This window comes from Lissotriton helveticus, chromosome 5_1, assembly GCF_964261635.1.
Source record: "Lissotriton helveticus chromosome 5_1, aLisHel1.1, whole genome shotgun sequence".
Classification (NCBI taxonomy): Eukaryota; Metazoa; Chordata; class Amphibia; order Caudata; family Salamandridae; genus Lissotriton; species Lissotriton helveticus.
In genome coordinates, this window is record NC_136065.1 from 617,911,163 (window position 1) to 617,934,473 (window position 23,311).

Genomic DNA, 23,311 nt, shown 5'->3' on the forward strand with positions numbered 1-23,311 from the left:
CATGGAAGCTATGTATTTAGAACCCTGCTTTTACATGCTTTAAAACTGTAGTCCAGTAGCAATCTATATAGGTTGAAACTGGCTTTTTTCAGACTCCCAGATCCCAGATCCCAGACACATACCACTCCACCATGCAGACGTACCGACATGAATGAATGAATTAATGAAATGTTTTGTATAGCTCACTGCTATTCCTAGATGTATACCGGCACCAAGGAATGGCAAAACTGAAATCATCATTTCAGGAAGATGCTATAACCTAGCCGAGAGGTACTGGGGCCTGTAGAAAGAAAGGACAGTGCACACATAGCTTGTTATGTAAACAGACCTGCGTGTGTTCTCCAATGGACTTTTGAGCTAGAACAAGTGGGCCAGTGCATCAAAATGCGCATGTCGGGTTGGCCGGGTGCCTTTCCCTGGCCAGCCCGACATGCGCAGTCTTGAGAGTCTCTGACTCTCGCCTGTGCAAATTGAGGAGGGGGGCGTGGGTAGAAGCCGCAGCCCCACAGCCTCCTAAGGAGCGGCGAGTTCTCCAACCCCAGGCCAATCCGAGCACGGCTTTAGCAGCGCCTGGATTGGCTGCTTTAGTCTCTAGACAGTGGGAGTCTCCAGATGGGGCAGAGCCTGTGTGACTCACTGGGCTGGTCACGTCCAGGAGCATGGGGGCTTTTTGACCAATCACTGCATAGCTTTATTTTAAAGCTGAAAAAACTATTGATGGATAGAATGCAGAATAATGTCATACATTCGCCCCAGTACAGAGATCTGGGCCTAAATCCATCGTTTTTTTGCTCCCCATGCCATTCCAGTTGGACACAGCCATAAGCAAATCACTCTTGACCCTGCGCCTAATGGGAAAAGTCCAGCCGGAACTGCCAAGCCAGGTCCCCCCTGGACTGGAAACAAGCATCCTAGGACCGATTTCGGGCTTTCAGCCCTCATCAGCCAGGATAGCTTGACTCCAGTGGCGTGGAGAGCACGGGACCCACGTCTGGGCATACCCGTCCCACTCGGGATGACAATTAATGGACAGAATGCAGAACAATGTCATACATTCACCCAAGTACAGAGATCTGGGCCTAAATCCATCGTTGTTTTGCTCACCATGCCATTCTAGTTTGGACCCAGCCATATGCAAATCAGTCTTGATCCTGCACCCAATGGGAACAGTTCAGCCTGAACTGCCAGGCGAGGTCCTCCCTCAGTCTTGACCTTGCACCCAATGGGAACAGTCCAGCCCGAACTGCCAGGCCAGGTCCTCCCAGGTCTTTTGCATATGTCGCCCTAAGTGGGAAGGGTATGCCCAGACATGGGTCCCGTGCTCACTACACCACTGGATTCAAGCTATCCTGGCTCATGAAGGGTGATGCCCTGAAACTGGTACAAGGATGCTTGTTTCCGGGCCAGGGAGGACCTGGCTTGGCAGTTCAGGCTGGACTGTTCCCACAAGGAACAGGGTCAAGTCTGATTTGCATATGTCTGGGTCCACACTAGGGTGGTGTGGTGAGCAAAAGAATGATGGATTAAACCCAAATCCTTGTGACTGGGGGTGAATGTTTGCATGGTCCAGCATTCTGTCCATCAACTGTTTCCTTTGCATATGTCACCCTAAGTGGGAAGGGTATGCCCAGACGTGGGTCCCGTGCTCACTACATCACGGATTCAAGCTAGCCTGGCTGATGAAGGGTGAGGCCCTGAAACCAGCCCCAGGATGCTTGTTTCCGGTCCAGGTAGGACCTGGCTTGTCAGTTCGAGCTGGACTGTTCCCACAAGGAACAGGGTCAAGACTGATTTGCATATGGCTGGGTCCACCTTGGGGTGGTTTGGTGAGCAAAGGAATGATGGATTAAACCCAGATCCTTGTGACTGGGGGTGAATGTTTGCATTATCCAGCATTTCGTCCATCAACAGTTTCTTTTGCATTTATTGTAAAGCTGTGCAGTGATTTGCTGCCCAGCCCTGCCCTGCCTCCTCAGCTCAGCCCCGCCGCTCTCTGCTCCGGGTGTGCTCCCCCTCCCCTCCGTGCATAGTGCGTGCCATTTGCACACACAGGAGAAGGGAGTGGCCGAGTGAGAGAGAGAGAGAGAGTCAGGACTCAGGAGATCTCGAGCTCCGCCTGACCTTACTCGTTGCCCTGGGACTCGGAGGCCCAGTACTTTCAGCAGAGCAGCCCAGCACACGAGGCCAGTGCAAACCCTGCTGCATGTGAGCTCACTGAGCTGCCAGTGCCATAGAAGTCCGTCTAACTCGTGGAAAAAATATTATTGGGAGGGAGGGGTGGGGGGGAGGAAGACCACAGACGACTTCTAGGTGTGAAAAAGGCTGCTTTATTTGGAACAGGTGCACATTACAATAAATAAACCTCGGCAATGCCTTAGAAAACTAAACCTCACTAACTTTAACGTACTAACCCCGCCCCCCCCTCCCCCGCCCCTAACTGGTCTTTTGAACCCCGCCCCAGCATTACAACATTAATAATACAATAACATAATTCAACACAATACATATGCTTATAAAACCAACATCTTTATTAACGCAAACACCCCTGCCTGCCTTTTCATCATTTCCTAACCCCCAAACACTGTAAATGCCCCAACCAAAAAACCGCTCAACAATCCCTGTCAAAGACCCTCTGATAACCATCCCACCAAAAACTCTGCCAAACCTGGCCAAACTTCCGCCAAACCCTGCATACCCAACCACAAGGCACCTGCTCCAAGCGACAATACAGAAACCCCCCTGCGCACCAGAACCAACAAAAACGGCCCCTGAAGGCAAGGGGCCAGAAAATCCCTGAAGAATACAAATCCCCCCCCCCCCAGAAACCTAAGAGAAAATCCCACCCCACAGGCGGGGGAAAAATCCCAAAAAGGAAAAAGAGGGAGGGAGGGAGGGGACAAAAACAATCTCCGCTACACTCCCAGCCACCAGGTCACCAATGACAAAATGGTGGCCGGGAGCGGGCGCCCAGCGCATTTAAGCGCTGGGCTGCCTTTGGGCTACTTTTGGGCTATACTGAGATAGAGCCCAAAGTCTAAAATGGCCGCAGTGGTCCCTAAGCCCCACCCCCGCCCCTCCCAAACAGCCCGGGTGGGGGAGCCTCCCGGTGGTCGGCCGCCCCCCCAAGCCCTCCTTGGGAGGGAGGGGTGGGGGGAAGGAAGACCACAGACGACTTCTAGGTGTGAAAAAGGCCGCTTTATTTGGAACAGGTACACATTACAATAAATAAACTTCGGCAATGCCTTACAAAACTAAACCTCACTAACTTTAACGTACTAACCCCGCCCCCCCTCCCCCGCCCCCAACTGGTCTTTTGAACCCCGCCCCCGCCCCAGCATTACAACATTAATAATACAATAACATAATTCAACACAATACATATGCTTATAAAACCAACATCTTTATTAACGCAAACACCCCTGCCTGTCTTTTCATCATTTCCTAACCCCCAAACACTGTAAATGCCCCAACCAAAAAACCGCTCAACAATCCCTGTCAAAGACCCCCTGATAACCATCCCACCAAAAACTCTGCCAAACCTGGCCAAACTTCCGCCAAACCCCGCCACCCAGAAAGACGTGGGGGGAGGTAACTACCCCCTTTTCTGCCCCCCAAAACCAGAAAACAACCTTAAACGTCTTAAAAGAGTGCAACCCGAAACTGTCCCCACACCTCAGGCCACCCTGCGGTGATCCCGTACCACCAAGCACCGTGACAGAACCTCTCTCAACTCGAGCAAGTAAAGCTCCATCCCCAACCGGGACAGATGAACCCCATCGCCCCTGAAAAATTCCACTGCCTCAAACTTGATGTCCCTGTGACAAACCCTACCAAAACCCAGCTCCCTGCAACAACGAGAAACCTCCAGGTTGACCTTCTTGCGCGCACGATCAATCGCTCTAGGATTGCGTGCCCCCCTCCAAACTCTCCGAGGCACCAACTCCATCCATAAAACATGGCAACCCGCCCACTGCTCCTTCAACATAGCTAGGTCCCTCTTAATAGCTCTCAGCAACACCACCCCCTTCACCCCACACAGGTCATTCTCGCCCAGGTGTAATAGCAAGACATCCGGACATTGCCCCCCAACCAACCAGGAATTCAAGGACTGAACCAAATCCCTGCACAACATGCCCCCTTTTCCTCTTCACACAATGTTAAAAAAGCGAGCATTAAAACCCAGCATCTGTCCGAAATAGCACTTCCAAGCTTGCACCTGGGCCCACTTTACGAAGGAATGGCCAACGATCCAAATGTTCAAAGCCGGGGCGAGGGGGCCCACAACCGAACCTGAAACAAGAAAAACAATATGAACATCATGGAGAGGAGGAAGTCGCAAGCGTGTCATCTGCATTGCTCCGAACTTAGCGCTGGAAACAGTTAGAAGACCAACGCCCTAGCCGCATAATCTCCCCCCTAGACCACCCTCGGTTACTGGCTTCCGTCGCCGCCCCAATCCTGAAAGAATGAGTCCCAAACTGATCCCCATCCAGGCCCAACTCCTTTAATGCCTTTCGCATCACCATCCAAAGCTGGTAATCGGACACACTGCTCCCATCCGCGTGCAGAAACACCCGCTCACTCCCCATACCACCAGATACACTCTTCCAACGCCTCACCCACCATAAAGGGCACGTGAATCCCACTGTAACTGCCTCCAACCAAATCCCTGTGCCCCGACACCTCCGATCGGTTTTTGCACTTGTCAGCCAAATGTGAACCCCCTGCTCCGCTAAGAAAACATCCTGCCACAACAAACCCACCTTGGCTCTGGAACCCAACAACTCTGACACCCTGAACGCCCCAAAAAACATCCAAACCATGAGCGTGGAAAACAGGCAAACCTCAAAACCGTCCCTGCCCACCGCCGGAAGAACCGCCAGTAACCGTGCCAACAACTGCCACGAAACAGGCCTGCGAACCAAAGCCGACCTGCCCTGCTCCCTGTCCCAACCTTCCAACATCCTTCTTCCCAGTTCTCCCGCCGTTGGGGCATAACCCCACAACAACTTACCCATGAAGGCAATACCCGCTAGCTTCCCAGCAATCGTCACTTTCGAAAGGCCCTTGTCCATCAATGCCAGCAAAAACTGTACCATATCCTCCGAGCGTCTCCACTCCTCCACCCTCCTACGCGCACCTGACGCCAAGAAGTCCTCCCAAGCCAAAGCATACGCCGCGCGAGTAGAAATAGACAACAAACCTACCACCAGTTGTACAACCCTACGTTGCCTACATACCCCAGATGTTCCGGCATTGGGGTTGGTGCCTTATCCGCCTCCTCGGCCAGCCCACGGAATCTCTCCCACTGTGAACGAGACAAAGCATCCGCAATGTCATTGTCCACACCAGGAATATGCAGGGCCTTGAAAGCAACGTCATGCCGCAAACAACCAAGCACAAACACCCGCAGCAGCTTCAACACCTGTTCGTCCCTGGCCGACTGCCTGTTGATAATCTGCACCACCGCCATGTTATCAATCCGAAACAACACTCTCTTATGTGCCAGTTCCTTGCCCCACAAAGTCAAAGCCACCAAAACTGGAAACAACTCCAAGAAAGCGATGCTCCGACCACCATTCTTCCATTGCTCCGGCCAGCTCTGCGCACACCACTTCCCCTGCCAATAGACTCCAAAACCATCGCTGCCTGCCACGTCCGAGAAAATCTGAACATCCCATGGAAAATCCTCATCCCTGACCAGTGGAATACCATTGAACGAGCACAAAAATGCGCTCCACATTCGCATGTCTTCCTTCACACCCACCGACAAACGCACATGATGGTGAGGCAATTGGTGACCTGACAGCGCCCTCCCCAGACGTCTGCAGAAAGTCCTCCCTGCTCTAACCACCCGGCAAGCAAAATTGAGATGTCCTAGCAAGACCTGGATGTCCCTCACCGTCACCTTGTCCTTAGACAGCATGTCCCCCAGCAACCTCAGCATGGCCTCTTTCTTTTCCGGCGGCAAGCGCGCCTGCATCCTGACAGAATCAAGCTCAATGTCCAGGAATGACATTGTAGTACAAGGCCCCATCGTCTTCTCCGGAGCTAAAGGCACCCCCAACTCCTTCATCAATGCCTGAAATTTGTCCAAGGCCCACTGACATTTCACCGAGCCCGGTGAACCCACAAAAAAGAAGTCGTCCAAGTAGTGTGTAATCAGCCCCAAACCAGTCTGATGTGTAAAATGCCACTGAAAAAAGGAACTGAAACACTCAAACAAAGCACAAGACATTGAACAGCCCATCGGTAAAGCCTTATCCACGTACCATTGACCCTCAAACTGTATGCCCAACAGTCGTCCGGATGTACGGAAAGCAAGCGAAATGCGGAGTTAATGTTGCATTTCGCCATCTCCGCAGTTGCGTCCGCGGTCACTACTAGTTACATTGCAACGTCAACTGAGGAATAAGACACTGAGGCTGCTTCCCCATCAATAAAATCATTGACAGAAAACCCCTCAGGCCACGAAAGGTGCTGAATGAGCCTGTACTGTCCGACCTCCTTCTTGGGCACCACCCCAATTGGCGAGACAATCAAGTCCTGCACCGGCCACTCCTGGAAGGGGCCCGCCATCCTGCCTTCACGAACTTCCTTATCCAACTTGTCCTGTACCACTGTCTTGTGCTCAAATGCCGATTTCAAATTTTTGGCCCATCGCCTCTCCCTAGGCCCCTCATACCCCAAATGGAAACCTTCGGCAAAACCCTCCAACAGTACCTGCTTTGCTTCCAGATCGTCATAGTCCCGCAAAGCAGCCCTCAAGGATGCCAGATTAACCGGCGTAGGAGCCTTTAGGCCCAGCCCCCTGAGGCCCCTTACCCCCCCTATTTCCCTGTGCCTGCTGGGGGGGACCTGCTGCATTACCACCCGCCTGGTGCCACTGCTGGCCTCCCTGCGGCCTGAGTCCCCAACATCTGACCAGAGGGTGCTTCCTCCCGCACTGCGAGCATTCGTGCCTGAATCTACAATACTCTCGCGTGCACATTCCCTTATTGAACTCCCAGCAAGGACCTGATCCCCCCGGCGTGGCAGCTGCAGACCCCACCCCTCCCCGGGTAGGCTTCCCTGGAAAGGGCCGATAGACTAAGGGCAAGCCACTGGCTGTGAATAACGTCTTACCCCCAGCAGACGCCCCCATGGTATGCTGCCACAAATCCGCATCCAGCTCACCCCACTTCGCTTCTTCGTCCCAAGCCATCCTGGCTCTAAACTCCTCGTCATACTGGGCCCAGGCATACCCCCCCTGTGATCTGCGCTTTCCTGATTACGTCAATGTATTTAAATATGGACACACTACGCTCGGGAAACTTCTTGCAGTATACACTAGCGTATATTAAAAATGCCGCCGTCCAGTTTTCAATAGTAAGCGGCACTTTTGGTCTTTTTGCCAGTTCGTACTCTTCCTCCTTTGACCCCTCCTTGGACCTTACCTCCCTGTGCAACAGCTTTAAGATCTCCACATACTCCCCTTCCAGATCCTCTCCTTCGTGGCCAGCATCAGGTGAGCCCCCAGCGGTTTGGTCACCCCCATATGCGGAAGCCTTTTAAACTTCAGCTCCTTACTCGGCACCGGCTCTTTACCTGCCACCTCAGGATCCGTATTCACCCCCGTTTCCACTTTCGATCCCAGCAATGCCTGAGCCCCCGTCCCCACTGCCTGGTCCTTGACATACTTCCCCCTGTGGAGCTTACCACCCAGCTCATCCCCAACAACACAGTCACCTCCAATTCCCACCGACACCATCATTGGTCTGGCCCGTGGGATCGCCTGCTCACCTGTCTTGCGCACCCCTTGTCCCCTGTGGAGCTTACCAACCAGCTCCTCCCCAACACAGTCCCCTCCAGACCCCACTGACACCATCTTTGGCCTGGCCTTTGTAGCAGCACGCTCACCTGGCTCAAGTACAGGCGCTCTCCCTGGCGCCATTCTCCAAGCCAACCGTCCGGGTGGGTCCACCGTTCGAGGAGCCCTTGCTGCGGGGCCGTGTTCTCTCCTGGAGCCCAACGCCGCTGCCGGCTGACCAAGCTGCGTGGCCTGTAACACACTAGAAGACAGATGAGAAGTCCCCCCCCCCCACCTCATCCTCCCTCCATTCCCCTTCCTCTGGGCTGTCTTCATCGTAATCCAAAACTACCACTTCCTCCAACTCTAGAGGCTCCTGCACATAATCGACATTCCGGGCCTTATTCAACCCAACATTGCTACAACCAGCAGAAAACACTGCCCCTGGGGGAGCCAGCTGTGCCCGCTGACACTCCCCCTTGCGCTGCCTGAAGGGAAGAGAAACATCCACGGTGCCAGCCGCCCGTCGGGCCGTGCCGGTTGTTGGGGCCAGGGAAGTCGCGCCAGACTTTCGTGCACTGGCCGCGTCGGGATCCCCCGCCGGTACGGGTCGTGCCGCGCAAGGCTCCGCCCTCCCTTCTCCTCGGCGCCGCTGGGCCGTACACTGCCCTACCGAGTCTGCTGACGCACCACGGACCCTATCCTGAAAGGAAAAACATTGGACTGGAGTGCTGGGAGTACGACCACCACTAGCTGACCTGCTGCCCCTATCGGCCCGCAAACCACCCTATCCCCGCCCCCCCCCGGCTCTCATCTGCCCCTCCAAAATGCACCATACGCCCCTGCGCTGGGAATGGAGGGAGGGGGGCCCCTCCCTGCACATCCTCACCGCCCTCCTGCCCGACCTGCCCTAAGAGGACTGCAAACCGCCCCCTCCCACCTCCCCCCGCCTCCCCCGCACCCCGCCCCTCTCCAGGCCCCCCCTCCCGCAACCAGGCACACCCCCATCCCCCCAACTCGGAGCCGGGCCCCACGCACCCCCCGTCTGCCCTCCCCTCCCCCCCACTGCCCGCACCCCCTCCGCCCATGCTGGGAACACATCCAAGCCCTCCCAAGCCTGACCACCCCCGCCGGATCCAGATCCCCCTCAGGCACCACGCACAAACACTGGCCCTGTCACCCCTCTGAGGACTGGAACCCCCCACCCCCCACCTGTGCCCACTCTCCCTCCCCCAAAGAACTGCCCCCCAAGGACCCCCACTGCTGCCTGTGCGGGGATGGCGAAGGAAACAAAGGGGGGCTAACCGAACCCCCCTCCCCCCATGGCCTCCTCACCCAGCCTGTCCGCTCTCGCCCCCTCCGCCTGGTCCACCAACCCCCCCCCCTCCCGGAAAGACCCGTCATCCCCCGCCCACTCTTCTGCCCCCCCCCCCACAAAGTCCCCCCCTTGTGCCTCCAGCCCAACCAGGGCGGCCCTGGGCACCAGTAGGGCCCCACTCGCCCCCCTGCCCACTTGCCGAATTGCCTCCAGGTCCTCCTCCGAAACTACAACCCCCGCCCCTCCCCCCCCCTGCCAGCCCACGCCCTCCAAAGCTGCCACCGCCATCAAAACGGGCCCCGCCGCGCATCGCTCCGCACCCCCTCCGCCGATGTGTAAGGCCTCTCCTCCCCCTGCCGCTCCTGCCAACCATCCTGCTCACACTCCGGGGCCCCTGACAGCAGCCCCGGCCCTCCCCCCCTCTCCCCGCCCTGCCTTGCCGAAGCCGATGACAGCGCCGCAGGAGCCGATCGCTTCCCTCCCCGGGCCCCGCCTGCCTTTCCCCCCCACCCCCCGGCTCTGAAATGGCTCGCCGCTCACCAGGCACAGAGTCCGCCCGCCGCTCACCAGGTGCAAAGTCCGCCGCTTCCACCAACCAATTGCCCTCCTCCCCTCCAACGCCCACCACCCCTTTCCCCCCCCGACTCACCTCAGCAAAAGTCAGCGTTGGAAACGCCGCACAACGACTCGCCGCACCACGCCGCAGAGGGGCCGTCTTCCGCCCACGCGGGCGGCCCCGCTCCACAGCCGACACCAGCTTCGGGCGCTTCGGCGACAGACAAGCCGCCACTGCAGAGGCTACTCCGGCCGATGCTTGTCGAACCGGGCGCGATGGCCCGGGCAAGTCCCCTAGCACTAGGTCCAGCCTGCCCGCTTCGCTGAGCAGACGAATCGCTTCAAGGACCCTCACGTTGTCCACCGACATTATCCCCACGCACCTCACACGGCGCTGTAACCCTGAAAAACCTGCACAACCCTGCCTGTGTACCCGCGTCAAACACCTACGCTGACAAGACTAAAGTACTGACTATCCGCCAAATGGCCCCAACTACCTGACAAAAACAATCTCCGCTACACTCCCAGCCACCAGGTCACCAATGACAAAATGGTGGCCGGGAGCGGGCGCCCAGCGCATTTAAGCGCTGGGCTGCCTTTGGGCTACTTTTGGGCTATACTGAGATAGAGCCCAAAGCCTAAAATGGCCGCAGTGGTCCCTAAGTCCCACCCCCCCCCCGCCGCTCCCAAACAGCCGGGGGGGGGGGAGCCTCCCGGTGGTCGGCCGCCCCCCCAAGCCCCCCATAGATTCGACACGACACGCAGCGAGTACTGCTACTGAGTGACCTGACCAGTAAGACCTCTACTACTACACTAATTATAGCCGCGCCGAGTCTGCTGCCTGTGCAGTACGCGTACCACCAGTTCATCGATCTCCCATGTGTGCAAAAAATAAAAATGTTCAAAACGGTGCGCTGCATATTTACTTTAGTTTTAGTGCATGCAACTGAATCACTATGCATACTAAATATCTGTGTGGCCCGAGCAGAGCAGAGTCAGCAGCTGCTGCTGACTTTAGTTTGGAGACGCAAGACTGCTGCGTCACGTCACTGCAGTGGTTGAGGGCCAGGCCCTGTCCTGGGCCTGCATAATGGAGACGTAAGACTGCTGCGTCACGTCACGGGGTTGAGGGCCTGGGTCTTTTTTTTTTTATTTCACAAATGTTTATTAAGAGAAGTATATATACATACAGTACAGTTTCGGTATTTCAATATATCAAGGGTGGTTCAGCGTGGTTTACAGTGGTTTCTTCGTGTCTGTTTGGTATATACGGTTAGGCACTTGCATTTGCATTCCCCTTTTTGCTGAACTTGTGTAGAAATCAGAAAGAAAGAGAGAAAGGAAAAAGAAGAGGAAACAAGAAAAACCCAAGGGGGTGGGGGGATCTCTGTCAGCTTTGTGATCAGGGACTTTTACGGAGGTTTGAGGGTGATCATGTGTTCGTCTAGTGCTCTCCACATTCCCCCCCCTGAGTGGTGGTTCGGTGAGTGGTGTGAGGCTATGTTGTCTGCTCCTCTCAAGAAGGTGATCCAGTTTAGCCAGCCTTTGAATGTGGCCTTCCTGGTATCCTTCCAGTTCGTGAGGATTATTTTCACCGCTGATGTTAAGAGGAGGTCTATCAGGTCTTTGTCGTCTTTGGCTTTCGGGGTCGGGCCTAGTGCTGTCGCTGTGATTTCAGTGATGCTGCCTTGTAGCGTTTGGCCAGTCATTTCAGAGATGAATTGCCTTATCTGGCTCCAGAACTTCCTAACGTTGGAACAGTGTAGGATTAGGTGTTCTAGGTCCCCTTTCTCTTTGTGGCAGTTCCAGCATTTATCGTTTTCCCTAATGCCGGCAGCTGCCAGGCGGGCCGGAGTACAGAACGCTCTGTGCAGCAGCCTGTATTTCGTCTGGGCCAGCTGTGGGGTTATTTTACGTTTGGTTGCGGTTTGCCATACGGTTAGTTTCTCTTTTTCTGTGAGACGTCTCCCCATGTCTCTTTCTATGTGCTCAAGGGGTTTGTCGTTAAGTCTTGATGTGTGGGGGCTGAGTAGTTTGTAGATGTGGGACATTTGGTGTCCTAGCCTGTTTATGTTTGACATGTATTCTATGATGGAGGGGGTGTTTTTGTTGAGGTTCGCTTTGGTGATTGTGGTTTTTATTGTCAGGAATGTGTAGAATTCAAGGTTAGGGAGGTTGTACTGGTTCTTGAGTGAGTCAAAAGTGAGGGGCTGTCCTTGTCTCATTAGTTGTTGTGGTGTAGAGATGCCTTGCGTGGACCACTCCCTCCTGTCTAGTGTTTTCTCTTTGTACTTGAGCTTCGTGTTGTGCCATATGGAGATCCATTCAGTGTCTCCGATGCTGTGCTCTAGTTTCTTATCTACCTTGAGCAGTGCTGACTTTGTGTTTTTCAGGATAGTGTTGTTAGCCTGGGGGTGTTTGTTTGCAGTTACCATTGCTATCGGGTCCAGGCCCCCTATTATTGCACTTTCTAGAGACAGCCATGCTGGTTTGTACTCTTGGCTAGGGGCTACTCAGTGGATGCCTTGCCTGGCTAGGCAGGCAGTGTGGAATGTCTTAAAATTGGATAGGTTTAGGCCCCCCAGGTTCCTGTTTAGTCTTAGTTTCTGGAGGCTTATTCTTGGTTTTTTGTCCCTCCATGTGAAGTTATTGAGTAGTTTGTCTAGCTGTCTGTGGAAGTCATCCGTCGGTGTGAGTGGCAGCATGCTAAGCGTGTAGTTGACTATGGGCGTTAGCATAATTTTCACTGATTCTATTCTCCCCCACCAGCTTATGAATCTGGGAGACCATGTGTCTATGCTCGCTTTCACTTTCTTAAGAAGTCTGCTCTCGTTGTAATCTAGGGTTGACTTTAGGTCACTTCCGAAGTATAAGCCTAGGTATTTCAGGTGTTTTGTTTGCCATGTTAGGCCTGAATTGTTCAGTGACGCTTTTGTGGTGTAGATGTTCAGTGGTTTGCACTCTGACTTGTCTTTGTTGAGCTTGTACCTGGGTCTTTAATTCATCGATGGCACGGCTGAGACCTGAGTGAATCAGTCATCCAATTTAACTAAGTGAAAGTACCCAATTTGCACTCTGCAGTCTGTGTTCTGCACTTCTGTTCTGCTCTGTGATGCAGCACCACAGTCTTTGCCGTAATAATGGCCAGAGACCAGGACAGATTTACAAAGTCGACAACAACCTGCCTGCGAGAGCCTCTGCCACTGCCAGAGGCTTTATAACCTAATCAACTTTGCCGCTTTCCACTGCGCTTCAATGTTATTGTCGGTGATTTTTAATAATGATTGCATCCTAGTTAGTTAATTATTTGAGGGCCCTGCCTCCACTGACGAATAGTAGTTATATCTAGCATCGTCGGTCAAACGCAGGCAAGCACTGAGGATCGAGCACACTGGCAGTAAGCGCTAAGCGCTATATTTTTGATGAAACAAAGGCACCCGTTTGCTTTGTGCAACTGTCCTGGCTTCAATTGTTCTAATTGCGTTCTCTGACCATTAGAGGCAATTGGAACAATTAAAGGACAGTCGCACAATGCAAATGTGCGCCTTCACTACATCAAAAGGAGTTCTTCATGTTCTGAATTGCCTTCTTGGGTCGCGTTCCCACTCTATATAAACCATAAGTCTAACACTCTTTGAAGTGCAGTCTAGAGTGACTCACTCTGCACTTCAATGAATGTTAGTGTTTATAGAGTGAGAGCGCAGACTGGTGCAGACTGGTTCTCAGCATTGTATCTTGAAGTCGGTTATGAAGCTCTGTGGTTATACTGAATAAGAAGTTACCATGTTGTTGTTATACGACATCCCTTTATTAATGTAATAACTGCACTTTCACAATTGGTGTATTAGCCTTCTTGCTTCTCAATTTTGCTTGAAAATGCACCATTACCCATGCTTTTTTTCAAACAAATTCAGGGGGATAACCCCCAGAGCCCACCTTTAATTGTTCGGCTTGCTCGCTGCTCTCACATGCCACGGTGCCTCCCCACAAAGTTGACGCCTCACCACTTTCAAATGTCACCAGCCACCACTGGTTCAGCACCTGCACTGGACACAGATTTTTTTTCTTTCGTAATGCAGCGACAGTAACAGGGATTTTTGGCACCACAGGCAAGGTGGAATTTTGACAATACCCCTCAAACATCCGTGAAAAGCACCAGGGGCCTCATTTATGAGAAATGATCCATCGCTGCGTGAAAGCAGCGATGCGTCACTTCTCAGTGCGCACTCCTTGCGACATACCTGATGCGTCATTTTTAATGTATGACGCATCATGTCGCAAGGAGTTACAGATACGTCAGTGTTTCTGACGCATCTGTAAGCGCATAAGTGACGCATTGCTGGAGTGTGTCACAAAAGTGACGCAACTCCAGCAATGCATCCCTTTAGGGCCTGCGTCAGTATTACACCTGCTGTGTGGCAGGCGCAAGATTTTGACGCAACGGCGTCCTAGAAGTGACGCAGTGAAATCTCATAGATTTCACAGCGTCACTTCTACGAAGCTTTTTGTGGGGGAACGCCCTCTGCATACATTATACCTGACGCAGGTATAATGTAGCGCAGGGATTTACAAAGTGACGCATCTGCTTAGATGCGTCACTTTGTAAATAATGCGCAACAGGAGAAATGTTTTACACCACCGATGCGTCACAAAAAGTGAGAATCGGAAGCGCAAAACTGGCGCAAGGCATCATAAATGAGGCCCCGATTGTGCAACTCCTGCCTCCTCCTGCCGCTGATGCCCAAAGCTGGATGCCTTACCTTGTTATATGATAATGTTGGTCCCGGGCGTGCAGCCCCAATTTGCACCAGGCACAGAAGTGCAGGTGCACTCTGGTGCAAAGCAAGGCATGAGCTCTGTCTTTAGTCTGTCTCCTGGCCACTTACGTTACAATATCAGGTGTGTTTGTCCAAATTATTGAACAGAATGGACTAGGTTGTCAAATGGAAGTTTAGAACTCGAAACATACTCTTGAAACACTCATTGACATACTCAAATGTATTTTTGAATTAATCCCAGAACCTATGAAATGGGACTATAAGGGAAATATTCATGTGTAATTAGCACAAATGGAACTGACTGTGCCCTCTCTGCACTTTTAATAATAGGGACTTGGGCGTTTTAGGCGTTTGATAAAGGAATCAAAGGAATATATAAAGGAGTACTTATTAAGTACTACTTCTTTTTTTTTCAAAACAAAATTTTGTATTTTTATTGATCAGGTAAAGCATGTATGCAGTTCTCCACAGTCAGGAGGGCCTGCCAAATGTCAACATTAGTATAAGCAGCACAGAAACCCAATCAAGGAAACAGCCCCGCGTAACCCCCCCCCCGCCTCCCACATAGTACTACTTCTTTTATTCATAAATTATTTTGTGACTTGGGCATATCCTACTAGGCAGACAGCAGGACTGGGCTGAGTCCACAAGTATTATTTCTGACCTACAGTATGGGTTCCGCCCAGGTTTGTGGACAATTGAACAGCCTATTAATTTAAATCTACTCATAGGGAAATACGTACTTATTAAAACAGGGAGCTTGTTCTTAGCATTTGTTGATTTAACCTCCGCATTCGATTTTTTGGTACACGCAAAGATCTGGTCGATGATGGTTAGAATGGGTGTAGACCATTCTATTTTAAATTTCACAACGTGTTTTTCGAATAAAGCTGATTTGATGATGAAACTCTGACATATGCTGTTTTTCTGATGCCCAGGAGGGACCAGCAACCCTACTAGTAGTATCTCACCTCACAAAGGAGACAGATTTGTTATAATCATCTGTAATCTCAAACCTTACCACACTGTAACACCTGTCACCTAATCATTAGCATTAATCAGTTGTAATTGCATCTCTTTCCGAATTTAAATCTCATATCGCGTGCATATCTAGACTCCCAGAGATAGCATTACAGATCTGCAAGAGATCTGAAACAAATATTAGAGGCTAATCCCAAATGAATCTCCATAGCCACTTAACTATCACGACAGCACTCCTGTAGCAAATAGGAACTACGCCATTTGCATGGACAAAAAAATGCATCTGAAAACCACTGCTGAGTCGGAACCCCTAAATCCACGCAAAAGAAACACATAAAAAAAAGAAAAAGGTCTTTATTGTTTTTTTCATGTCACATATCAATACATAGGAATGAGAGTAGGAGTTGCATCGATCAGACATTGACCCTGTAAATTGTCAAAGGTACATTCAGGGACATCAGAACTAAACACGGCAAGCAGTGTAAACAGATACATCAAAATATAATCTTCAATCATCTGTTATCGTGCAATCACTCCTTATTCTCCTCATCTATACGCGCTCCAGGGAGTCACGGGTATCTTCCCATCCAATCGACATATTAAAGAAACAATAATACAACTATTTGTCCCAAAGTCTGGGAACCTGGTTGACAGTGCATCGTCCAGTGGTTCCACCGCTCAATGTCTGTTTCAAAGACAATCCTCTCATAGACGTCCTATATGAAGGATCCCTACAAACCCCTTAGGGGAGGGGCAGCAGAGGGGGGAGGGGGTGGGGAAGTCCGACACCTGTTTGATCCACTCCTCATCTGCACCACTCACGTCACCGCAGATTCAGAATGAGCACCCTCCTCGCTCTCCACTCCATCCGCACTCCTTTCCGAAAATGCATTGTTCCTGGCCCCCAATCTCTCAGTACCTGTGTCCACAAGCCCGCCAGTGGGCGGCGGCAGAACCCCCGGGCATCAGGCCTGGCTCCAGGAATTTTTATTTGGGTGGGCCAAGGGTGCTTTCGGGTGGGCCACTGTGGCTATCGCGGCCGGCATGACTCGCAGGGTGCCTGGGGGGATGCGCGCGGTGGGGGTGGGGTTACTTCAATAATATTAATATTTTAAAAATGTAAACGTACCTTTTCGCCGGCCAGGTTCCACGTCTTCTCAGCTCCTGCTCTCCTGCCTCTGGCAGGAACAGGAAGCAGGCAGCCAGGCTCCCTCCCTAAGCTAATCACAATGCTGCAAGCAGAGTTGTGATTGGTCGGGACGCTGCTCAGCAACAGGCTTATGTGGAGGCCATGCTCACTGTGCCACTGGATTCAAGCTAGCTTGGCTGAAGAAGGGTGACATACCCTGAAACCGGTCCCAGGATGCTTGTTTCCGGTCCAGGGAAGACCTGGCCTGGGAGTTCGGTCTGGACTGTTCCCATGGGGCACAGGGTCCAGACTGATTTGCATATGACTGGGTCCAAACTGGGGTGGCGTAGTGGGCAAAAGAACGATGGGTTTAACCCAGATCTTTTGACTGGGGGAGAATGATTGCATTGTCAGCATTCCTTCCATAATTTGTTTGCTGTAACACCTTTTGCCCTAAGTGGGATGGGTATGCCCAGACGTGGGTCCCACGCTCACTGTGCCACTGGATTCAAGCTAGCCTGACTGAAGAAGGGTGACATACCCTGAAACTGGTCCCAGGATGCTTGTTTCCGGTCCAGGGAAGACCTGGCCTGGCAGTTCTGTCTGAACTGCTCCCATGGGGCACAGGGTCAAGACTGATTTGCATATGGCTGGGTCCAAACTGGGGTGGCGTAGTGGGCAAAAGAACGATGGATTTAACCAAGATCTTTTGACTGGGGGAGAATGTTTGCATTGTCAGCATTCCGTCCATCATTTGTTTGCTGTGAAGCCATGTTCTTATGCATGACTGGTTTGGGCGGGCCCAGAGGGCCAAACAGTCTTTGCGCAATCAGGAGTGAGCACACCACTCCTCCCTGCCCTGCTCACAGACCACAACCAAACATAAAATGATATTAACTGAAAGTTATTACCATTTTATGTTTTTGTTTCTGGCACTGCAACAAGGCAGTCGGGCGACAATCCCCCTGCACTGCGGGCCCAATTTGTTGCTTTGGGAGGTAGCCTACAAGTCCTAGATTACATCATATCTACTTGCAAACAGTCACCATGATACAGCGGATTGCTTCTGTGTGTATAGAGAGCATGTGGAGAGTTATTTGAAAGTAAGAACAAGGTCTGGACTTAACTGCAAACCCTCAAATTTCAGGAGGCCAGGCTTTAATACAATTACTTGAATGCCAAGCATATTATAATAGTTCAAGATTAAGGAAGTTCCTATTACCACACAAAAGCCTTGACATCATTCTACTAGAAAAGCTGGCTATTTACTCATTGCAATTTGTCCAACATGTATTTCTCTGCACACATTTAACTTGATACATTTTATTTTCTTGTCATTCTTTTGCGATATACTTTCATAGATACAAATCCTTGAAAAACAGTAACACATTTGAAAAAAGAGAAAGGAGCATTTTTGAAAATTGCCAGCAGTTTTCACACCAACCATTTCAAAACTAGCAGTTCCAGTCATAGACTTAACCTTCTATTATTCTTTGAAAACTCCCTTACAAACTCATCCATACATAGGTTTGCCGTGAGCTTCTTCTCATGTGCTAAAATAGTCAAATTATGAAAGCTAAAGCATTCATCTGTAATGCAAAGCAGGAGAATGAGATGCCATTCTAGTTGCTGAATTGCACAATGTGAAACTAGAAAACCTGGGATCAATCCTTGCTTCCATGCTTGACTACATTGTGTGATCATAGCCAAACGGTAAACAACCTTTACAACGCAACTTTTACATCGCAGAGCCTTTACAACGCAACCATTACAACGCAAACTATTACAACGCATTGCTCTGGGGGCGCTCTAGGATAGGGAATAGGTTAATTTACTATCCAATAACCTTCCCTAGTGTCCACGGGGACTGGAGTTGGAATAGTAAATTAAACTATTCACTATGCAGCACCCCAAAGCACTATGCGTTGTAATGGACTGCGTTGTAATACTTGCGTTGTAAAGGCATGCGATGTAAAAGCATGCGTTGTAATGTCATACATCCAGCCAAACCTTTATTTTTCTGAGCCTCCTTTATTCATCATCACTTAAGAGGGCACCTTCAAATACGTGTGTTCTAGATGTGCACTGTACAAAACACATTTGCTGTTTGATTTAGTCTACTATAAAACTGCTTCATCTGCACTAAGAATCTAAGCCACATGTAGGGCACACATAACAAAAGACTTGCCTTTTAGTTCACTAAGGGCCAGATGTACCACCATTTTTTGCAGTTGCAAACAGAAAATCAGCCCGTTTGTAACTGCAAACACAGTGTTGGTATGTACAAACGCAATTGTGCAAGACGGTATTAGGAAGGGGAGTTCCAAGGGGATGTATGACGGTACGACGCGTACCGTCACAACGCATGCTTTTACAGCGCGTCCCTTACAACGCAAGTCGTTACCACGACTTGCGTTGGGGGCGCGGATTGAGAATAGTATAATTTACTATTCTAACACCAGTCCCCGTGGACACAAGGGAAGGTGTTGGAATAGTAAATATACTATTCCTAATCCTCTAGCGCCCTCCAGCGCAAGTCGTGGTTACGACTTGCGTTGTAAGGGACGCGTTGTAAAAGCCTTGCGGAGTAAAATCCGCGTGGTAAAGGATGTTTCCCGTTCCAAGGGCATCCCTTCCTAATAGTGAGCCGCATTTGTATGTATGATTGTTTTACGACCACAATTGCAGTCGCAAACACTCACAGTTTACCACCCACTTCAAGTAGGGGGTAAGCCACTTGGAAAGAGGAAGAGGTCACCAGGGTACCCCTTCCTCTTTGTGAATGGATGCGAAAATATTTTATAAGAGCAGGCAGTGATCCCACGGACCAATGCCTGCTCTTAAAAAATGAAACAGAAACGTTTCATTTTTCTTTTTGAAATGCATTCCATGTACAATCCCTATGATGAGAAGAGGAGCTTTCTGAGGTGGGAGTATCAGGCAAGTACACTACTCAGCCTCCCTTGTTGCCAGCCTTTAGAGCGAATCTCTCTTCATTACAACCGCCACCTGACCCCGTACTCTGCGGCACACTCCCTTCCAGGCCTGAGTATTTCTCCATCCCTCCTCTACTATGCACCTAATCTCACAGCTGACCTGGGCCCCAGCCACTTATCATAAAACATTGAATATAACAGTAAATATAATTGGCACACACTTTAAAATATTTTCCACAATGGCCCTAATGACTCGACTGCTAATGAAATAAACAAAAACAGAAAGACCATGACAAGGCCGGCTTTAGCGCTGGTGCGAATGTCTTCATTGGTGCCCCACCACTGACCTCTTTCTCCATCAATACCTTTACTACCACACTCCAACAGTGCCCTTAATCTCTCAATGGCCTCTCCCCCTCATGACCTCTTCCTCAGAGTCTCTCACTACTACCCTCCACCAGTGCCCCTCATCTCTCCGTATTCTCTCCCCCTCATGACCTCTTCCTCAGACTCTCACTACCACCCTCCAACAGTGCCCCTCATCTCTCCAAAGCCTCTCCCACTCATGACCTCCTCCACGGATTCCCTCACTACCACCTTCCAACAGTGCCCCTCATCACTTCGTAGACTGTCCCCCACATGACCTCCTTCTCTGACTTTCTCACTTACACTATCTACCAGTGCCCCTCCTCTCCCCAAAGGCCCTCCCACACATGACCTCCTCCTCGCATGCCCTCCCTACCACCTCCACCAGTGCCCCTCATCTCTCCGTAGGCTCCCTACACCCCATGACCACCTTCTCGGATTCCGTCATTGTCACCCTCCACCAGTGCCCCTCATTGCTCCATAGCCTCTCCCCCCTGGCCCACTCCTCGGATTCCCTCACTACCACCCTCCGACAGTGCACCTCATCTCTCCATAGGGCCTCCCACTCAAGACCGCCTCCTCAGACTCCCTCACTACTGCCCTCCACCAGTGCCTCTCATCTCTCCGGAGGCCCCCTCCACCCCATTACCACCTCCTCGGATTCCCTCATTGCCACCCTCCACCACTGCTCCTCATCACTCCATAGCTCCTCTCCCCATGACCTCCTCCTCGGATTCCCTCACTACCACCCTCCACCAGTGCCCTTCATCTCTCTGTAGCCTCTCCCTCTATTGACCTCCTCCTTGGATTCCCTAATTGCCACCCTCCAACAGTGTCCTTCATCTCTCTGTAGCCCCTCGCTCATACGCATTTCATTTGTTGTATAGCGCTACTCATAGTGTAGGGTGTCACAGTATGCAGAGACAATGAATCATACAAGTATGTAAATCAGCCTATAGGGAAAGTCACATAAGCCAATGAGGATTACCTGGTGTAGGAATCACATGTCATCCATACTGGTGGGCAGTATGTTTCAAGAGGGTTTGTCGGGAGAACCACAAACACATGATTTAAAGCATACCCCAGTGGTGGTGGTGGTGGTGGGGGGGGGATTGGCTTTACCGATTAAAATATATATCTGCCCAAACAAACTCTTTATAGCAACTATATCGCGACACACAAAAAAAAGTTCTAGTTTATACCATTCAGGTTTTTATGCAGCTCTTTGATGACAGTTCATAGGTCACTGTCTTATTAGGATTGTAACTTCTGAACTGCAGGCAACAAATTGATCTCTGAAATAAAGGCAGTAATCCACTGAGCTATCCACATAAACTACAGTTTATTTGCATTTCAAAACTGCCAATAGACAAAGGATTGCACTCCAGCAGCAGGGGCGACCTTAGGCATGTGCAAGCTGTGCACCTGCACAGGGCCACCAAACCACAGGGGCCACCACGCCAATCTATATCCTTAATATAATAATCCTCTGAGGATGGATACATATTTGCGTGGCGGCCCCTGGCAGGGATTTGGCGGCCTCCGGCTTTGTTCCACTTCCAAACACCCTGACCCCCCCTCTTCCCTGGCCTCCGCGCTCCGCCCCACCCTGACCCCCTCTTCCGGGGCCCCCTACCTATGCTCCCTGCCCAGGGCCGCCATGAGCCTAGAGCCGCCCCTGCCAGCAGGATCATTAATCACCAGAGGCATCTGTAAATTTTTCGGTCGAGTGTGAGCCAGCGCACAAGCTCTGCGAAGAGCTGGGGTAGTTGAGTACAGAGGGAAGCTTCGCCCACTCCCCACCCTTAAATTTCATTGGCTCATGTGTTTGTCCTTTGTGAATGCTGTTTTCAGATTCATTATGAGGCTTGTTAGTCCCTCCTTAGTAGGGTCATGTTGTCATTTGTTTTGTTTCCTCCAACGGCTACTGGCCCCTTTACTTGAATGGTATACTTTTTGTGTACTTTTTGTTTATTGAGCTGGGACAATGGCATAGGTCTTGCAGAGCGAGGTGTCCCAGCTACGCACTCTCTTTCTCTCCTGCCATGCCACGCCAACCGCTGGACACCCGTGCTCGACCAGGCTGCGGGCCAACCGAATGCAGCGCCCCCTGTCCCCGGGGTACAGTGATTTTCCTTAAAGTGCTTCTAATAGCGCTTAACGTGCCGCAGTCGCAGTTTCTAACACCCTATCGGCCGCCTACCTTGTCCTTCCATCTGCCTCTAACCCTCTGCCGACTCCCACCAACATCCCCTCAACGACCCAACACACAGTTTGGGGCCAGCTTTAGCGCTGCCCTGTGACACCTGTGACGTAGTTCAGAGAGGGTGGGGCCATGGAAGGGGTGTGCTATGGAGAGCTCACATAAAATAGTATTTGTTAAAGTGTGTCTTTTCTCCTTGGAGCTTCTTGACACTGACAACTAAGCGCTACGGTCTACTTGTTTATGACGTCACTTGGTGCATTTAACTCTCTTGATGACAAAGTATAAAGTTTCACCTTGCACGGTACTTTGTGACGCCATCGTACATTGTTATGTCGCCTCCTTATTGACCAGTCAATGATGACATGACCCACAGGAATTATGGAGCAATATTAGATGTAATTAATTATGCAGCTGGTTTGACTAAATTATGCGGCAAAGTAAATTATGGGGCAATGAGAAACAAGTTATGTGACTTATTACTCAGTTGTGCTATAAACATTGAACACATCATACCCAAAATGTCATTCAAATGCAGTCAATGTCTTACATAAAAGCACAAAAGTAATATCTTATTCTATCAACCTGTCTGTCTCCCAGAGTTAAATAGTTTCTACGCAACAGGCGGCGTTGCAGTCAGCAGAATGAGCAAGTACACGCTCTTTTATTTTTTTTGCAGATTTATATAGTGCAAACTCAACATGAAGGTATTGGAGCACTTTACATGAGCACCAGTTACGTTATACAAGGACATATTCATGTTTGTAATAATAAAAGGTGTGCCACTTTAATTCTACTCATCCCTCGTTTTCAGTCTTAGATTTACTCTGTTTTCAGGCTCATTACCACCACAAACGCTTTGTTTCTTCAGAATACCTTGTATTGTAGATTAAACATTAATTCCTACATCACTGGTATGAAATGTGTTGTAACTTTACATAACACTTGCCCTGCCGTCCCTCCTGGGGTCTCCGCTGCACATCTCAGAGCAGCCTTGCTATGACGTCATTTCACCCTGTGCCCCTGTGGAGAGGATGTGGTCTTACGGCTAGATGCCGACTTTGGAGCTGGTAAACAAAGGTTCGAGTCTCGGGGTCGGGAAACACCCGTAACAACAAAGTTTTTTTAACAACTTACCTGAGCAACGAATCCTGAACCACGACCAAGTCTTAACAACGACAATTCTAAACCACGGCTTTCATTAACAACGAGTCTCTCCCCTCCTCGAAGGTCATGGCATTTGAAGCAGAGAAATT